Source organism: Equus caballus, chromosome 14 (genome assembly GCF_041296265.1).
Source record: "Equus caballus isolate H_3958 breed thoroughbred chromosome 14, TB-T2T, whole genome shotgun sequence".
In the NCBI taxonomy this organism is placed as follows: domain Eukaryota; kingdom Metazoa; phylum Chordata; class Mammalia; order Perissodactyla; family Equidae; genus Equus; species Equus caballus.
The window spans coordinates 47,621,177-47,639,107 of NC_091697.1; the positions used below are offsets into that span (position 1 = coordinate 47,621,177).

At 39.6% G+C, this 17,931-nt stretch overlaps 1 long non-coding RNA gene across 1 annotated transcript; it reads left to right on the forward strand.

The window, feature by feature from the left end:
* Positions 1–1,506: 1,506 nt before the first annotated feature.
* LOC138917288 (uncharacterized) lies at positions 1,507–3,156 on the forward strand. Its single transcript, XR_011425063.1, has 2 exons — positions 1,507–1,692; positions 2,330–3,156. It is a non-coding gene; the product is annotated as an uncharacterized lncRNA (long non-coding RNA).
* The last annotated feature ends 14,775 nt before the right edge of the window (positions 3,157–17,931 follow it).

Below are 17,931 nucleotides of genomic sequence, written 5' to 3' on the forward strand. Positions count from 1 at the left end.
ATGGAGCACAGGACCAGGGTCTGCAGAGGGAGAAGAAATGAAGCACAGCACAAAGAGCAGCATGAAGTCAGGTGGTCCCAAGGAGGGAGGGAGAGAGTGAGCTGCTGCTTGTTGACCTGTGAGACTCAGCTATGTTTTCTGTACTTTGTTTCCATGAGATTTGCCATTGTCCTTTCATTTGTCCTCTTTTTACTTGAATGTATTTAAGTGGGCTTTTGCGCCTTGTTTTCAAAATCCCTTGTCCAAGCCATATTGATTCCTTTCTTTTGTTAGAGCTTGAGTGCCTTTAGGGGTAGAGTCCTTAGTTCAGCCAGCATTTATTGAGCGACTACTGTGTGCAAGAGAAAGGCAGAATTTGTTTTCTCTTTTGACTTCATCCAGTGGGTTTCCAGATGGCTTACACCATTGTTATACTGACAGATGGCAGTAGTGGGCACGAAGTGATGGTAAGATCACACACAGTTAGCTCTTGGGTAGATCAAATGATGATTGCTTATTTAAAGGATGTAGAAAAAAGTCAGCACAGTGGAGAGATCAGCACAAAAAATGTGTAGCCTTGTGGCCCTGAAACCTCACCAGCAGATCTCATGGTTGTGGATGATCATGTCCGAATTAGTGAGGAGCACATCATGCCTTTTGGAAGATAGCTGGTTCTCTTTAGGCCCAACCTTATTTCCAAAAGGGTGGAGCTGCCCTGCATGAGACTGCCTCCTCTTCGGAACCACATAGGAACTTCACAGTTGACAGCGATTTCATGGTATAGGATATTCAGGCATAAATGGCTTTTACTTTCAGACCGTTCTATTATAGGCTGGTCTGAGGACATTCCTGAATTCAGGGCTGCAGTATCATCATAGTGTTTCCCTGACTTCTGGGCAGGACATGCTGGCTAGTGTGGGCTAATCCTCAAACCCCAGAACCTTAAACACGTGCCTTGGAGAGACTGAGGCAGGTAGAGAGGTAGAGTCCTAAGAATGACAAACCCAGTGTGGTGGGGACTTAGAATAGGAATTAAATTAATGTATAGAAACAATTTATAGAAATTTAAAATGCAGTATTTAAATTTTAAAATGCATTATTTCTTTTATACCTTGATGCCAGTTGGAACCCTGTGGCAAGCTTTAAAAAATACTGATGCCTGGGTCCCATTCCCAGAGATTCTAGGTTGCAGTATCAGGATTGCATAAAGCTCCTTAAGTGATCCTGAAGCTGTGGACAGCAGTTCCTACCAACTTCACAAGTAATGTCTGTTCTATAAGTGGTAACCCGTAAGAGGCTAGCTGGAGGAGGGACTTTACAATATGAGACCTCTCCTTTCTAGTGTTTTGCCTCTAGTTCTTCAGAAAAATATAATTCACTGTCTAAGAAAAACTGCTCCCGTATCTCTTAAATGCTAATAGAAGAGAAGAGATCTTAAAAATACTCCACCGTGCTTAACCCCCTTTGTTATGATCAAAAGTTTGAGTTGCACTTGTTGGAACAGAATCTCACGCAGAAGAAGGATCCCATGATAACTTGAGACCCTCGCTTGTCTTGAAGGGTTAACCGGAGTAACTGCACTGCCGGACCTTAAGATGGAGCACTCTGAGCCATGGACAGGCATGCTGTGCAGGAGGCGGCAGAGAGAAAATAGCAGCCACCATCCTGTTAAATTAAACTCCACGGAGCTATTCTCCAGCATTCTCAGAGAAGGTTAGAGCCATTTCGTGCCTGCCATCTGTTCGACTGCTGATGGAATCATTACTTCTTTGTGTCGGTGCCAGGATGCACTGTTACATCCGATGACAAAGGAGAAAATGCTAACTCTTCAGTTGTATGTTTTTGTTTTCCCATTTTGAGTTTTGGTGCCTCCCTAAATTCAAAAGTCCATCAATTGTTCAAACTTTGAAATGACCACTTTGCCAGTTTTTTTTAGAGGTTTAGGGGAAATCATTTTCTGGCTGAAGCTCCTCATTATTTGTGTTTGTGTAAGGATGTAGTCATTAGTCTTGTCAAAACCAAAGTTATTCCTGTCAATCAGTCAAAAAAAAAAAAAAATTCTGGTGCCCAGGACAGGAGTTTTACAAAAAGCAGCCAGAAAAAATTTAATGAATTACCCCAGAGTATAGTTATCGTAAATGGAAACAGGATGTGGGCAAGGAGAGGGCGAAAGAAAGGGAAAAACCTAGTGAGGTCATATGTGTCCCTGATTAGGGTAGGGTGACTTGGAGGAAAACTTTATTGTCTGATATTTTCTTTCACAAATGACATTTCAGAGAACTGGAGGATATAGCATGAAGATTTACAGCCCTGCTTCATGTCTGTCTGTTTTTTCTGAACACATCCATAGGTGTATAGCAGGAAGAAGCTCACTGCAGCTTTTCTGCTGGCGTCTTGGCGACTGGATCTAAGTTTGGAAAGCGTGGAGTCACATCAGAGGCACTAGATGGCTACAATTTTTAATTACAGCTTCAAATTGGATTAAACCTTGCATCAGATTACAATTGGAACTATTCCAGTCTGGAAAGTAGTCTTTTTGTATGTGTGAAGTCAGAAGCTAGGATTATAACTTGTTTCCTTAGGCGTTAATTGTTATGTCAAGTACTATGAGAATCATTTCTTCCTGGAAAAAATACATGCCATCAGTGTTTTGGGGCCTTAGGAAAGGGAAGGATATTGCAGAGAAGAATTGAGGAAGAGCAAAGTGTCCTCGCGGCGTTTATTTTCCCCCTGATCTGCCTCTGAAATCTCTTCCTGGGAGTGTCACTGCAGTCCTCAGAACAGGGTGTTTGTGCCCTTGGGGGTATATAGTTATCTCTCCGAGGTATGTGTGAAGCCACGAGATAGATGGGCAAAATGCACCTCTTGGAGCATTCATTTTTCTCAAAGATTTGTGGGAAAAACATTCTTTTCTTGTTTTAATTTTATTGGTTTATAACATTATATAAATTTCAGGTGTATATCATTATATTTCACTTTCTCTGTAGATTACATCATGTTCACCACCCAAAGACTAATTACAATCTATCACCACACATATTTGTGCCTAATCACCCCCTTCGTCCCCCTCCCTCACCCCTTCCCCTTTGGTAACCACCAATCCAATCTCTGTGTCTATGTGATTGAAAAACATTATTTTTATATTAAAACAAACATATAACTTTGTAGAATGTAAAATTGAAATGGGTGCTTAATTTTTTAAAACATGAGACTTAAAAGACAGTTTGCTTAGAGCACTACTTAGCGTGCTGCCTAGTACATCGCAGGTGTTACATTAGGTTGAATCTAATGGAAATACGGAGAAAGGCAATTACATCTGCTTCAGCCTGATCCAAGCACTTGCAATTAGTGCATCCCAAATGCTCCAGGGTTCTGCTGGCAGGAGCCAGCTTCCTCTCTGGGAAAGTTAGAGAAGCCCTGATGTGGGCCACCCCCAATCCCTGGAACTCCCAGAATTCCCTTGTCCCTCAGATTCAGCCTTACATCCCAGCAGCATCATCTTTGCCTGCCAGTATTTTGTGATACAAACGGGGCCAATGTCCAGTAAACTCGGGCAAGCCTTGCCATCAGGGGCATCCTGGGTTATTCTGAGGGCTTAGTTAACGTAGAGCTCTCAGTTGTTGGGAAAGCAGTACATAAGTATGATGAGCATTTATTGAATATTAAATTTTAAATTCTTGTTCCCTGTAATTTTGGGGGAGCAGGCATGTTTTCTCTTTTGTTCAGAGAAAATACTAGTCAGGAAAATTTTATTTGTCAATACAGTAGTCCCCCGTTATCTGTGGGAGATATGTTCCAAGACCCCCAGTGGATGCCTGAAACCTCAGATAGTACTGAACCCTGTGTATACTATGTTTTTCCTATACATACCTACCTATGATGAAGTTTAATTTAGAAATTAGGCACAGTAAGAGATTAACAACAACTAATAATAGAAGAGAACAATTATAATGATATGTAGTAAGAGTTACGTGAATGTGGTCTCTCCTCAAAATATTGTACTATATTCACCCTTTTTCTCATGACTGCACGGGAGGACAGAATGCCTATGTGATGAAGTGAAGTGAGTGAATGATGTAGGCATTGTGACATAGCTGTGACGTAGCATTAATTTTGGACCACGATTGACCATGGGTAACTAAAACCATGGATAAGGGGGAGACTACTGTGTAATGTTTTTAACATATTTTTTTCCTAATGGAGGCTGTTCAGATACGCCAATATACGGCAGCTTTCTTTAACCAGTCTGTCTACAGCGTTTAATCCAGGGTGCTTGTTAAAATCCATGGGAAGGGGTATAATTAGTGGTGATGGGGTAAAATGACAAACAAGGAAAAAATTAATGAAGCAGTGTTTTGATTCTTGATTCTTGTAATTATAGTGGTGTGACTGGTTCTGCTATAGAACCTCTTACCATTTCCAATAACAAACCTCTTTTCTGGCCTATTCTCTCAGATATAGCTTAACTGTCATCTAGGTGGAAATCGTATGACAGTTGCCAACAGGAGTAACCTTAATTTTTATTTACAAAACACATATCTCTCTCCTGAGAATGCCAACTCCGGTAGTACCCCAACTTCGTTGTTGAAAAGGCAAATCCTGGTCAGATCCGAATTTCCCCTCACAAAAGTAAAATTTGACAATGTATTTGGCGTTAGGATAAGAGTTAAATACAAGAAATTTGAGCATCTGATTTGATTCAAATATAGCCCGGAAGCCTAAACTGGAATCCTGGTTATTCTCTGAGCTTCCTGTCCTCGTGTGGGAGGGAGTGACAATAGGGCCTATTTTACCAGGTTGTTGAAAGGATCAAATGAGTTCAAGATGTGTGAAAACAGTTGGAACAGTGCCTGACACACAGTAAGCACCCAGCAATCTCTGGAAGAGATTGTGTTAAGTTGGTGTTAATTCTTTAAATGTTTGGTAGAATTCTCCAGTGAAACCATTTAGGCTTGAAGCTTTCTGTTTTGGGGAGATTTTTAATTACAAATGCGTTTTCTTTAATAGTTGTAGGGCTGTTCAAATGTTCTATTTCATGTTGGGTGACTTGTGGTAGTTTGTGTTTTTGGAGGAATTGGTCCATTTCATCTAAATTGTCAAATTTATGTGTGTAGAGTTCATAGTATTTTTGTATGATCCTTTTGATGTCTGCCTGGTCTTTAATGATATCCTCTGTTTTATTCCTGATATTGGTAATTTGTGTCTTCTATTTTTTCTTTGTCAGTCTTGCCAGATGTTTGTCAATTTTATTGATCTTTTCGAAGAACCAGCTCTTTGTTTCAGTGATTTTTTTCTATCGCTTTTGGTCTATTTTGTGGATTTCTGCTCTTTCTTATTTCTGTATTCTGCTTGCTTTGGGTTTATTTTTCTCTTCTTTTTCTAAGTCTTGAGGTTGAAGCTTAGATTATTGTTTTAAGACTTCCGTGTCTGTAATGTATACATTTAGTGCTGTAAATTTCCCTCTAGCACTGCTTTAACTGTGTCCCACAAATTTTGACAAGGTGTATTTTCATTTTTATTCAGTTTGATGTATTTTTTTTAATATGCCTTGAGATTTTCTCTTTGACCTATGGATTATTTAGAAATGTGCTGTTTAGTTTCCAATTGTTTAGAGATTTTCCGGCTATCTTTCTGTTATTGATTCCATTGTGGTTGGAGAACACACCCTGTATAATTTCAATTCCTTGAATATGCTAAGGTTTGTTGTTTTAAAGACTGGCACCTGAGCTAACAACTGTTGCCAATCGTCTTCTGCTTCTTTTTTTTTTTTTTTTGCTTCTTCTCCCCAAATCTCCCCAGTACACAGTTGTATATTTTAGTTATAGGTCCTTCCACTTGTGGAATGTGGGACGCTGCTTCAATGTGGCCTGACGAGTGGTGCCACATCTGCGCCTAGGATCCAAACCAGCAAAATCCTGGGCCACCAAAGCAGAGCATGCGAATTTAACCACTCAGCCATGGGGCCAGCCTCTAAGGTTTGTTTTGTGACCCAGGATGTATAATCTGTCTTGGTATATGTTCCATAGGCACTTGAAAATAATGAGTGTTCATCTGTGGTTGGGTAGAGTGTTCTGTAAATGTCAATTGGATCCTTTTAGTTGATGATGTTGCTGATTTCTTCTATATTCTGATATTCTGTCTATTTGTGCTATTAATTGCTGAGAGAAGAGTGTTGAGGTCTCCAACTACAATTGTGGATTTGTCTATTTCTCCTTTTATTTCTATCAATTTTGCTTCACATATTTTGCAGCTCTGTTGTTTGGTGCATGCATGTTTAGGATTACTATGTCTTCTTTTTGGATTAACCCTTTTATCATTATATAATGTCTTTCACCGTCCCTGGCAATTTTCTTTGCCTTGAAGTCTCCTTTAGGTGGAGTGCCTTTAATAGGAATGCCTATATTTCTTTTTATTAATGTTTGTCGGATATATTTTTTGCAGTCCTTTTACTTTTAATCTGCCTGTATTATTTGTTACATTTGAAGTGACTTTCTTGTAAATAGCATACAGTTGGGTGATGTGCTTTAATCCACTGTGCCAATCTCTGACTTTTAATTGGTGATTTAGATCATTCACATTTAATGTAATTATTGATGTATTAAGGGTTAAGTCTTCCATTTTATTTTTTTTATGTTTTGTCTTCCTTTGGGCTATTCAAACTCATTTTAGAATTCTTGTTTGATTTCTCTACATGTAGTGTTTTTGAGTGAATCTCTTTGTACAGCTTTTTTTTAGTGGTTGCTCTAAGTATTACATTATATATATAACATATCACAGTCTACTGGTATCATCATTTTACCACTTTGAGTGAAGTGTAGAAACTTTACCTCCCTTTACTTTCCTAGTTTTTCCTGTTTATAATTAATTACCTTAAATATTTCTTCTACATGTATTTAGAACCATATCAGACAGTGTTACAATTTTTGCTTAACCATCAAATATAATTTAAAAGACTCAATAGGAGAAAGAATTACCCATATTTTATTTACCATGTTTTTTTTTTTCCTTCCTGATGTTCCTAATGTTCTTTTATTGTTGCTTTTCTGTTTAGAGAACCTACTTTAGCCACACTTGTAGGATAGAATTTCTAGAAACTAATTTGTTTGGTTCTTCATTATCTGAAAATGTCTTGATTTCTGCTTAATTCTTTAAGGATATTATCATAGGATATATAGGATTTGGGGTTAAGAGTTCTTTTCTTCTAACACTTGAAAAATGTTTATGCCACTTTCTTTGGCCTCCATGGCTTCTGATGAGAAATCCGCTGTTTTTCCCCTATCAATAAGGTGTTGATTCCCTCTCACAGCTTTCAAGATTTTTTTTTTCTTTTTGGCTTTAGTTTTCTAAAATTTGGCTATGATGTGTTTTGTTGTGGATTTCTTTAGGTTTAACCTGTTGGAATTTGTTCAGCATCTTGAATCTGTAGATTTATGTCTTTTGCCAAATTTGGGGAGTTTCTAGTCATTTCTTCATGTACCCTTTCAGCCCCAGCCTCTTTCTCCTCTCCTTCTGGAACTATGACATGAATGTTAGATCTTTGGTTATAGTTGCATAGAACCCTGAAGCTCTGTGTATTTTTGTTTTTTTTCCAGTGTATTTTCTTTCTGTTGTTCAGCTTGAGTAATAACTATTGCTATATCTTTTTCTATGGTATTTTGCTGGAGTACAGTAAATATCTTCTAACTGTTTCTATCTTGCTAGGCTGCTCATTTCCTGGTCCTCTGCCTAGAGAGAACAGGCTTTTATTTTGGCTTTTTTTTTGGTCTGTACCTGTTGGCATTTCCAGGTTTCTGGTTTCTCCAGCGTTCAGTCTGGGATATGTGAGGCAAAAAGAAAAGCCAGGAAACTTATTGCAGTGTTGTTCTTTGGGTCTCAAGTTTCCTAGCTGGTTTGCTTTCTTCACTCCACTTTTCGTAGTCTTCTTATTTGTTTTATGTGTAATGTCCAGGGGTCTTAGTTGTACCACCACTGACTTCTTATAAGTCCAAAGTCTTTGGGCTTCTTCCTCTGCATAAATCCTACCTTTCTTTCAAGTTTTAGCTGAAACTTTCTGGGAGGATCTCTCTGAGTCTAGGCTGGGTCTCCCATTACACTCTCCCATGGCACTTTGCGCTTCTCCTTGTAATGACTTTGTTCAGTGCCTGTCTCCTCCATTTGACTGTCAGCTTGTGAGCAGGGATTGGTCCCATCTTGAATAAATGAATGACATCATCATTTGTAAAATGAAGGTGATAGAATAGATGAACTTAAAGACCCTTCATTTCTCCCTTCTTTTCCTTCTCTCTTCCTATTTTTCTCTCTTCCTTTCTCCTTCTCTTTTTTCTATCCCCCTCCCTGAAGTGATTTCCAAAAAGTAGAATCATACTTGAAGTCTTCTCCTTGGGTGCCCTGCGAACACTGGGTTATATCATGAAAAAAAAATCAAAATTTTGGTTATCCATTAGATGAATAATGTCATCTTATTATGGTTTTATTTCGCACTTACTGGAATACCAGGAAAGTTTATTCATCGTGTCAATAAATATTGAGCATCTACTGTGTTCCAAGCTCTGCAGGAGGAGGCTCTAGAGATAGGACAGTTTGCAAAACAAAGTCCCTGCTCTCATGGAGCTTACAGTTGAAGTTTTTTAATATTATTATTGATCAATTACATATCTTTTGTGAATTATCTCTCCACATCAGTTGATCATTTACCTGTCACCCTCTCTTCCTTTCCAGTGTCCACTTATCAAATATTTTGCTTAGGAGTATAAGACATGTAAAATTAAGGTAATCCTTTTCACAATTCACTTAGCATCTGTTCTGCCTCCCAGTTCATACATTCAAACAAAAACATTTTTCTCAGAAAAGAGATCTGGGCAACCCACTCAACACTATGTATTGTTTTGTTTATAATTTCAAGAACTTGAGTACAACTTTTTTAAAACATTAAAGACCAAAATGGTTGTGATTTTTGGCATTTTATTTTATTTTATTTTATTTTTTTTGAGGAAGATTAGCCCTCAGCTAACTACTGCCAGTCCTCCTCTTTTTGCTGAGGAAGCCTGGCTCTGAGCTAACATCCGTGCCCATCTTCCTCTAGTTTATACGTGGGACGCCTACCACAGCATGGCTGCCAAGCAGTGCCATATCTGCACCCGGGATCCGAACCAGCGAACCCCGGGCTGCCGAGAAGCGGAACGTGCGAACTTAACCGCTGCGTCACCGGGCCGGCCCCTTGGCATTTTATTTTTATAGTAAACGTGTGGCTTTACTGTATAGCAACAATTAGATACTGTATATTGAAGAGGGAATTGAACTGTTGGATTTGATGAGACCATTTGAACAAGAACCATTTGCAGTGTTAGGTTGTAATTGCAAAGGAACCTGCCTGGGCTTTAATTTGTCATCTTGTCTTATTTTAAAATGATACTTAATTTTCATTTCCCAGAAGTCAGAAGCAGTGATGAGGGGTCCTGGGTGACAAGCCTGTAACATCAGCAAGGTTTTAAACAAAAAGCAACATTTCTCAATGAGCTAAAATGCTGCTCACTTCAGAGGGAGCCCTAAGTAAGACTACTTTAGTCTCATGACACATTGGTCATGCTGATCATCCATTTCACATGTAATTGAAATCACTCATATCTGTAGAGGACGTTTTAGTTTATTTACTAAGCACTTCCATATCCATTATCTCATTTAATTCTGAAGCAACCTTGTGAAGATGGTAGGAGGTAATTTACAGATGAGCAATCAAAGGCTCACAGTGGGTGAGTGACTTGTCCAAGAGCACACAGCTAATAAGTAGCTGAACTAGAATCACTGTGTGGCCACATATTTATCAAACCTCAAATGAAATTTCATAGTAATGCCATGTAGTACCAGATGCATCTAAGAGAAGTGTCTCTCTATCCCTTGATGTATATTTCCTGATCACAAACTATATTATTTACACCATGTCATATCCTGTCATGCAATCCTATTTGCCCTCTTTCCCTGAGGTGGAGTAAACTCCGTTTCGACTTACTTGATATTTTTCTGAGTGTATGTAAAAACACATCTTGTGAAAAGTCCTTTATTCAGTTCCTTTTAAATTACCCTGTTTGATTATTCTATTTCTTGCTGTGATCTTGACTCTGATGATAGAGCTAGAATTGCTTAGACTAATTGTAGTTTTTTCATCTGTAAAGTGAGATATTTGGGTTAGCATCTGGAAAATATAGAAACTCAAGTTTGGAAAGGACCCTAAAAGCTTAGGCTTTCGAATCAGATGGATCACGGAACAAGTGTTGGCTAGTAAGTCTGCCATTTACTAGCTGTGTGGTCTGAGACAAATTATTTAAACACTCTGAATTTAACTTTCCTCATTGGTGAAATATAGTTGAAAACCATATCTGTTTACAGAATTGTAGTAAAATGATTAGCATAGTGCCTAGTGACCACTCAAAAAAAGTCAGCCACTAAAATAGATGCTCTCTTTCTGGATTAAGAGATTGGTTGGCTGGATTAATGTATGCTCTCCATTTTCCCATAAAACATGCTGATTGATACCACAGGGTCCTGAATAATTACTACTAATATTCCTCACTCATTTGCTTGTACACTTTGGGTCTTAAAAGTTCAATTACATGTTTTGAAGGGTTGCTTGTATTTATTCCCAAATTAGTTTATGCACATTGCATTTATAATTATTTAATTTAATTAACTATTATGTAAACTGGTGTATTAGTTTCCTATTGCTACTTTAACAAATAACCACAAACCAGTGGCGTAAAACAATACAGATTTATTATTTTACTGAATGTCAGTCTGAAATGAGTTTCACTGGACTAAAATCAAGGTACCAGCAGGGCTGCATTCCTTCCCAAGGCTCTAAGGGAGACTCTGTTTCCTTGCCTTTTCCAGTTTCTAGAGGCCACCTGCGTTCCTTGACTTGTGGCTGGCTGCTTTCTCCATCTTCAGAGCTACTAGCACAGTATTTTCAAATTACTCTCTGGTTCTCCACCTCTTTCTTTCACAAGGATCCTTGTGATTGGACCCACCAGAAAATCCAGCATAATCCTCCCCATCTCAAGATCCTTAATTTAATCATATCTGCAAAGTCCCCTTTGCCATGTAGAATAACATATTCATACAGTCTGTGGATTAGAGCATGGACATTTTGGGGGGCCATCATTCTGCCTACCTACAACTGTTGACGTTTGAGAAAAGAGAGAGAGAGAGGATGTTTTTTATGAAACCTACTTTCTTGCTTTGGAAAGACTCATTAAGTTAAATTGAAAAAAAAAATGCCTTTATATTAGATGTGGGCTAAATAACTATAAAAGTTTTGGAAAATTGTGAAGTTCAGGAAGAATTCTTCACTCAGATTGCTTCAGAAGTGTCTTTATGTTCTTGCTCCATTTAGAGAAACACACTGGAAATCAGAAAATGCATTATGGCTTTGATTTATGGAAGAAATATAGAGCAAAAATCTAGTCAATGAACTCATTCACAAAGAAAAGTCCTTGGCTCTACACCAGGAGACTGGAAAAGGCAAATACATGTATTTTTATATATTATAAGTTGAAATAAAATATTTTAAATGTGTGAGTACTATTTTTTTATCTTTTCCCACTTTAAGATAAAATCTCTCACTTTCTTTGTTAACCAGCCAACTGCCAATCCCAATTGTGTCAGATAAAATATTATCTATTATATCATTTAACCAACCCACATCCCATTCCCATCCCTTCTGTTCTGAGGTTCTTCTCTGCTAGCTCAGAGATTTTTGACATTTGGGTGGGATTCTTGGACCTCTTTGAGAATTTGATGACACCTAACTCTGACCTTGAAAAACACCCATACAAACAATTTTTTCTTTCTTTTTAGTACATTGGGCACAAAAGAGTTGAGTTATTGTACTCTTCAGTTCTTGGTCTGCTGTCATGCTTAGTGTGTGCAGAACCATCTTCTTTTTATTTTATTTATTTTATTATTTTCACCTTCACCTCTCATCCCCATTTTCATTTTCAGTCCTGTACCATCCTCCCCATTGATACCCAATTTACTTAATACTTGTTCTTGGATAGCTATGTATTATTGAAAGATAAATAGTATTGTTTTGCATACTCAATATTTCACATACAATTTTAGGTGGAATTATGTGACTTCTGAAGGCTACCTTTGGATACTAGGAGGTCTATAGGTCCCAGGTTAAGAACCTTTTCCTTAATCTGCACTATCCAATACAGTAGTCACTAGCCTCATGTGACTATTTAAATTCAAATTTAAATTAAGACTATATAAAATTGGAAATTAGATTTCTCAGTCACACTAACCATATTTCAAGTGCTCAATAGCCATATGTGGCTAGTGGCTACTACCATATAGCACAGCGCAGGTACACAATGTGTCCATCATCACAAAAAGTTCTGTTGGACACTTCCCCAAATGATCTATGAGAACTCTCCCAGCTCTAACTCTAAGAATTATTCTAATTGGAAACATTTTCTCCAACAGCATACCTTTGTACTTGTGTGGAATAACTCATTTCTCAAAATTGTGTTAGAAAGTCCTTGATAGGATTGCTGGGAAGATGATGGCATAAGAGGATTCTGAACTCACCTCCTCCCATAGATACAGCAAATTTACAACTACCTTTGGAACAATTAATCCTGAGAGAGAACTGGAAACCAGATAAACAGAACCTCCACAACAAGCGACGGTGCTGACTGGGGTGGAAGAGGCAGAAATATCCTTCTGGAGAGGAAATAAGCCACATTCTGGCTGTGGCACTTCACAGCTAGGAGCAATCTTAAGGTATGAAGCTTCTGCAGGAGGAGTTGGAGATCTGAGCAGGACAGCTATGCCACAATAAGCAGCTTTTGAACTCAGCACATCTGAGATGAGTATCTGGGTTTGTTGGCTATTAACAACAATGGGGAATACACCCAGAAAAGCTACTGAACATAAGAGAAAGAGAAGCATGCTCTTAAAGGACCCACACGCAAATTCACCTGTTTCAGAAAGCAACACAAAATCACCAGAAAGAAAGGTGCACAGCCCTTTGGTGAAAAGAAACTCACTTGATAGGCTCTGGGGGTGTCTCAGGGAGGCAGGAGGTGGCTGGGACCACCTTCCCAGGGACTGAGACGTTGGCAGCAGCCGTTATTGTGACCTACTATAGGCATGTTGACACAGACACTGGCAGACGACATTGGAGTCCTTTTCCTTGCCTGTTAGTGCAGGTGTTTACCCTACCCTCTAGAGCACCTATTTAATCCAGCTCAACCAGGGCAGGCAGCCTGCCCTAGGGACAAGCCTCACCCACCAGCAAACCCTCCAGCAGTTTGTGGGCCTGCATAGGCGGGGTTTGTGGGACCTCTGCAGTGGGGCGAGTGGGTCTTCCTTTGCAGGGCAGGGTGTGTTTGAGGGTGGGCCTGCATTGGCAGAGTGTGTGGGGCCTCTGCAGCAGGGCAAGTGGGTCCACGTTAGGGGAGTGGGGCATGCACACTGGGCAGGAACGTGGATGGTGCGGTTTGTCAGCTGCAGTAGACTTGTACTTCTCAAAGAGCAGTATACGGGATCTGCCCCACCTTCCAATGCCTGAAACAATTGTGTGCTCCCAGGCCTGGGGCGGGCCCCACTCAGCTGCACTACTGAGACAGCTGACAACAGCCTTGCAGGCCAGAGGCCTACAGCAATTGTGAGCCCCTGAGCCTAGCAACCAGCCACATTGGGGGCCTATTCATGTAACAGAAAAACTGCAGCAAGAATGTGCTATTAGACCGTGCAACCAACAGTGCTTGGGCTACCCCCAGCCAATAAAGTGACTGAAGGAAACATAGTAGCAGCATGCAGCTGAGCCTTACAACCAGCCAGCCAGGGGGACAGAGTAGCCTTCCTGTGCACTTGCAGTAAGAACAACCCCACCATAACAGAAGGACACATAGCCCACACAGGGAACAATCCTGGAACATTTGGAACTGGTGACGAGAGGGAAGCACATTGCTAGACCTCATAAGGCATCTCTTATATCAGGCCACTTCTCCAAGATCAGGAGATGTAGCTGATTTAACTAAAACATAGATATAAGCACAGAGAAATAGACACACCGATCAGAATGGCTATAATTAACAAGACGAGAATTGACAAGTGTTGAGGATGTGGAGAAAAGAGAACTCTCATACACTGCTGGTGGGAGTGCAAACTGGTGCAGCCACTATGGAAAACAATATGGAGAAGGCTCAAAAAATTATTAATAAAAGTAACATATTACCCAGCTATTCTACTGCTGGGTATTTATTCAAAGAACACGAAAACATGAATGTGTAAAGATATATGCACCCGCATGTTCATTGTGGCATTATTCACAATAGCCAAGATTTGGAAACAAACTCAGTGCCTACCAAGGGATGAATGGATAAAGAACATGTGGTACATATACACAATGGAATACTACTCAGCTATAAAAAAAGATGAAATCTTGCCGTTTGTGACAACATGGATGAATCTTGAGGGTATTATGCTCAGTGAAATAAGTCAGACAGAGAAAGTCAAATATTGCATGATCTCACTCATAAATAGATGATAAAAACAACAACAACACAGCAAATAAACATATAGATACAGAGACTAGATTGGTGGTTACTAGATGGGAAGGGGTGAGGGAGGAAGGTGAAAGGAGTGACTGGGCACATGTGTATGGTGATGGATAGTAATTAGTCTTTGGGTGGCAAACGTGGTGTAATCTACACAGAAATCGAAATGTAATGATGTACACCTGAAATTTATGTAATGTTATAAACTGTTGTTACCGCAACAACAACAAAAAAGAACTTTTTAGTAATAGGTCCTCCTCTTATTATTAAGGAGAACATATGTCAAATACTCTTTGTTTCTTACTAAGCATTATTAGCAATAAACTAAACCAAAGACAATTTTGATTTCTCAAAGTTAACAATGTCTGTCTCAGAGGGAATTACTTATTAAAATGTTCATCTCAGGGGACTGGCCCCATGGCTGAGTGATTAAGTTTGCGTGCTCCCCTTCAGTGGCCCGGGGTTTCGCTGGTTAGGATCCTGGGCGCAGACATGGTACCACTTGTCAGGCCAAACTGACGTGGCGTCCCACATGCCACAACTAGAAGAACCCACAACTGCAACTATGTACTGGGGGGACTTGGGGAGAAAAAGCGAAATATACAACTATGTACTGGGGGGATTTGGGGAGAAAAAGCAGGAAAAAAAAGAAGATTGGCAACAGTTGTTAGCTCAGGTGCCAATCTTTAAAAAAAAAGTTAATCTCAGCCATTTCAAATTGCGAGTCATCCTCTAAATCAAGAAATACAGAATATCTTTCAACTTGAAATTTTGCCCTACTTTGTATTTAAAATGTTCCTTTTAAAGCAAAAAAAATTCTGTCAAAATTTGTTAATATTTTCAATCAATGTCATATTTTCCCATTCCTTTACAAAAAAAAAAAAAAGAAAGTCCTTGATAAAGCAGATGGGAGAAGGGCTCAGGACATGAAAACTATAAGTATGGTTCTAGATCTAGCAAGTTAAAGGGCTTCAAATATGCCCCTCCCCAGTTGCCCTCTGGAGGAATTTGCCGCAGACACACTCTATAATCCTTGAGATCATAATTATAACCCCTCACATTTGTTTATAACACTTTATAGTTTGAAAACCTGTTGGTCTACAGCTGCCTTTAGTGATGGAGTTATTACTGTAGCCGTTGGTTGTGCATGGAATGTCCAGACGGGCACGCAGGTAAGAAAATACAGCAGGTAATGTACAACAGAATTTGCTTTCCTCATTGAGCCTCCTTTCAGTCTACTTTAGGAGGTCTTTCAGAGGCTCCTACTTTCTCTGATCTCCTTCTGTCCTTGCTACTCCTGAGGGCCTGGTTGCCTCCTGGACTCAGGGACAAGGATCCTGTGCTCTGGTCCCTGCTGAGAGGTGAAAGGTGGACCTTTATAGCCTTTGCCTCCTCTTATAGAAGGAGGCTCAGTTATTTAGATTCTTCAAAATGGACACAAACAAACCCTTCTCCTTGCTAAATTTGACAGTTCTCATAGCATAATTTCAACAGGAGTGAAGGATAAAAGGAACAAAGTGAGGCAAGGAAGAGAAATGACCTGCATATTGCAGCCTCATTTTCTGATAAAGACACTGAGGCTAAGAATAGTTCGCTGTCGTGCTAAGGTTATTCAGTGAGTGAGTCTTTGTGCTCCAAATCCTATGTTCTTTCCCATGTCACACTCTCTAACAATTAGGGATAAAGAGCTCCACAGTGCTCAGACCACTTTGATATATGACTGTCTCTCTGATACATTGGACTCGTTGAATTCCAGTCAGTATACATCTTAGTCACCATGAATCTTATGACTGGAGAGGCATTGTGGCTGAGAACAGTAGTTGATGTGAATCTTTGCCATGATCAATAATGTGACTGATAAATCAATGAATGGACCCTTATGTTCAAAAAGAGATATGTCTCAAGAACTCTGATAGTCCTCAAATTTACAGCAGATGATTTCCCCTGTGAAACCTAAGTATACTTCCTGAGCATTAGTGCATTTGCAACAACAAAGTTGCAATATGATATGATGTGATGTGGATGTTGGGCAGTTGGTGGTTCATTCACAGATAAGAAACTTGCTTTGGTGCTCTCTCCAATGAGTTTCATCCTCATTCACATGTGTGATTCAAATTCATGCCTCAGTAAAATTACAAATGACTCCTTGTCATGGATCTTTATGTCACTCACGATTAGTCAAAACCACCTTAGTCAGGCATTTTGAGAATGTCCTAGTCATTAGTGCTGCTCATTAAATATTATCTGCTCTCTACCTTTTGGGCATGTGGTAGAATTGCAGTTGTCTTCCTTTCTTTGAAATTGGGCATGACCATGTGAATTACTTTGGCCAATGAAACGTTACTGGAAGAGACATGAGTCACTTCCAGACAGCAGCCTTAAGAGCCAGTGCACAGTGTTTGTGGGCAAAGCAGTTTCCCTGTTTGGGAGAAAGCCTAAGTCTGAAAAGTTGATAGACAAGTGGCAGGGTGGGAAGCTGTCAGTGTAAAAAGCTACAGCTGGTTTAAAAAGCTACAGCTGATGTAAAAACCAGGGGCTATGGTTCAGAACAATTGCTTCATAATCTGCATAGTATGTATCCACCATACTTGACCTATCCATTCTTGGGCACCATGATGGGCTCCAACTCCCTGGTTCTAAATACAATCTTTAGTGGACATACTTGTAAATATATGCCTGCCTACTTTATCTATCTATCTATCTATCTATCTATCTATCTATCTATCTATCTATCTATCTATTTATCTCTCTGTCTATCTATCCATACATCCATCTTCAGGAATGGAGTTGCTGGTAGGTGTTGACCAAGATTGCCTTAACTTTCCCCTCAGCTTGACTAAGCTTTAGACAAGTTTCTTCCTGATTATAGGCCCCTGACCTCCCTTTTCTTAGAGTATTTACTTTAGAAAACTTGTAATTGTGTTGTTGATACTCTGTAACTCAGAAAATGCCTTTCTCAAGGATCTGGGAGTCATCCCTTTAAGTGTAATCATGGAAGGAGACAGCATCCCTATCTCCCAGTCTCTGTGGGAGGGTAGGATCCTAACTTTGAAAAGTGACAATTAGCAAACACAGATGGCCCAATCACATTGACCAACCTCCTCACAGTGTCCTCTGGTACTTTCCCATTAGCTCACCCCAGCGTTTAAAAGTTCTTCTGCCTTTTGTCTCAGCAGAGTTGAGTTCAATCTCTCTCCCCTATTGCAATGTCTTAAAGTCTCCCTTGACTGTTTGTTGTTGTTGAGGAAGATTAGCCCTGAGCTAAAATCTGTTGCCAATCTTCCTCTTTTCTTTTGCTTGAGGAAGATTAGCTCTGAGCTAACATCTGTGCCAATCTTCCTCCACTTTATATGTGGGTGGCCACCACAGCAGGGCTGATGAGTGATGGTAG